This window comes from Phalaenopsis equestris, unplaced genomic scaffold (genome assembly GCF_001263595.1).
Source record: "Phalaenopsis equestris unplaced genomic scaffold, ASM126359v1 Scaffold000134, whole genome shotgun sequence".
Taxonomy (NCBI): Eukaryota; Viridiplantae; Streptophyta; class Magnoliopsida; order Asparagales; family Orchidaceae; genus Phalaenopsis; species Phalaenopsis equestris.
Genome location: NW_018164576.1, coordinates 1 through 2715, shown reverse-complemented (window position 1 = coordinate 2715; position 2715 = coordinate 1). Strand labels below are relative to the sequence as shown.

The window sequence follows — 2715 nt, the reverse complement described above, 5'->3', positions numbered from 1 at the left end:
TACATATATATATATACATACATACATACATATTGATAAAATTGGTTGACAGGGGAGCTCCAGCGCTGCAATTTCCTCTTTTCCACCAACAAAACTCAAGCAATCACCTTTAGTCAAACCCTCACCCTTCTCCTTTCGATTCCTCCGCCTCCTCTCTATTTCTTCTCCCATCCTCCAACTCAATCCCAAACCTCCTCACCACCGCGCGCGCGCATGATGCAGTTCTCCGAAAACCCTCCTCCTCCCCCTCTCCACCCTCCCCGCCCCTGTCCCCTCCTCCCCACGCCCCCGCACGAAATCCCTCAAAAACCTCAACAACGCCGCCTGCATGGAACAGCTCCTCGTCCACTGCGCCCACGCCATCGAAGCAAACGACGCTACTCTCGCACAACAGCTCCTTTGGGTCCTCCACAACATCGCCCCTCCCGATGGCGACTCCAACCAAAGACTCACCTCTGCTTTCCTCCGCGCCCTCCTCCTCCGCGCCTCCCGAGCCGGATCTTCGATATCCGGCCCCGCCACTCCCCACCACCCGCAGCTCCCTCTCCGACTCTCGGCGATATCACTCGCCGGATTCATTGACCTCACTCCGTGGCATCGCTTCGGTTTCTCGGCGGCGAACTCTGCCATCGCTGATGTGGCGGATGGGTTTCCGGTTCTGCATCTCGTTGATCTTACGCGACGACGCACTGTATGCAGATTCCGACGCTTATAGATGTGTTGGCATCGCGGCCGGAAGGACCTCCGTTTGTTAGGTTGACGGTGGTGAGCACGCCGCCGGAGATGTGCCCTCCGCCGACGCTGGATATTTCGGTCGACGAGCTCGGTTGCCGGCTTGTTAACTTCGCGCGATCTCGGAATGTTGGGATGGATTTTTGCGTTGTTGCTTCTACTCCGGCCGACGGATTCCAATCCCTCATTGAGTATCTGGGGTAATCATGCATAAACCACCCTTTTATTAGTTTTAAATATATATTTTTTGCCTTTTTTGAGGTCATTTAGTAGAAATTAATCTGAATTTTAAGCTGTAATCATATGTTCAGAATAGTATTTAAAGAGAATTTAGATAAAAACTTTATTTTTAATTTTAATTTAATTTAATCAAATCAAATTTTACCGTCTAAAACTAGTATTTTTATCTGCAACCAATCGGAATCAAATGATCTTTAAAATATGTAAACGAACAAATTTTATTTGTTTCACAAGTCTAAATTAAATCCCAACAAGAAAAAAATTATTTTTTTTTCACCAACTTGATAATAAAGAAGAAAACATTTTAACTCATTTGCAAATTCTGTTTTCATTTCCTGTAAACAAACAGAGCCAGCAGCAACAACGCCGGAGAAGCCCTGGTAATAAACTGCCACATGATGCCGCACCGCATCCCCGACGAATCGGCCGCCGGCGGAATGATATCGCCGCGAACGATGTTCGCGAAGGCGCTGCGATCATTAGAACCATCCCTTGTGGTGATCGTGGACGAAGAAGCGGACTTTACGGCTTCGGACGTGGTGACGAGGCTTCGGGCGGCGTTCAACTACATGTGGATACCGTTCGATGCGGTGGAGACGTTTTTGGCGGTGGGGAGCGAGGAGAGGAGGAGGTACGAGGGGGCGGTACTATGTTGGACGAGCATTCGGCGGGGTGGGGGATGAAGAGAGATGAGGAGGATTTGGTGCTTACTTGGAAAGGACATGATGTGGTTTTTGCTACTGCGTGGGTTCCTTCGTCGGGGGGATCATGAGGAGATTAGATGATAGATTCTTCTTCTTCTTCTTCGTTGGGTTATGGTACCGACGATGGAGTTCTTGTACTTGTTTGATAATCAATTTCGTTTCTTTTTTTTGAAGTTATGGGCAGAAGGGATTATCATGAAATTTTGATAATTATGTTTAAGGTTTTTCGTTAAAGATTGTTCATTTATTTTAGGATGTTACTTATTTGAAAAAAAGTTTTAAGTTTTTAAAGCTGATGGTATGCAAATCCCTCGTGCGTTTGAGCTATTATAATTGTTTGGTTCAATTCTCTCGCTATGGAAAAATGTTATGGGTAGATGATTGTTATGTGTGGATAGGATGTGCATAGAATATGTTTGGGATGTATTTGAAATGTATTCGGAGTGTACGACTCTAATCCATATATATGAATAATGATAAGTAATATTTTCTCGTCTTATTGACAGTTGCAGTTGCATGTAAAATAGATAAGTTCTACGTAGGCGTTTAGTTTTTATGCCAAGAGCTTGCATTTTGCAATGATTTGTATCAAAGATTGAGTTTTTCTGAAAGCTGGTTATAAGTTAAGACAAATAGTTACAGTCATTAAGCCGAGTAACAATTATAATAAGTCTTAGGTCTGACCTGAGGAAAGAAACCAGTTGCTCAATATCATTAGCCGTTGCATGAACAATTCCCCCGAGCTCCTCATTATAGATGAAGAATTGACAACACAATAAAGCCTTATAATAATCATAAAGGATCCCCTCATCAAGGAGTGAGCTGCATGTTGGGTTATGGTGATTTACTCTTCGCCCAATAGCTTAGATTATGTCAAGCTCCATATTTAGGGATCAAGGATCGATGGCGAGACTAGATTAATCGATAATAAAATCTTTCCAACCGAGTCAATCCTGCCGACCCAAAGTTAATCATGCTCAACCAATCGGTAACTCTGGCTCAGCCTAGTCCACCGGGTTGGCCTCACCAAGCCTAGGTC

At 44.7% G+C, this 2715-nt stretch overlaps 1 pseudogene; it reads left to right on the top strand.

Annotated features, from left to right (window-relative positions):
- The window catches only part of LOC110021342, a 2579-nt pseudogene extending 720 nt beyond the window's left edge, over nt 1–1859 (top strand).
- Nucleotides 1860–2715: the final 856 nt, after the last annotated feature.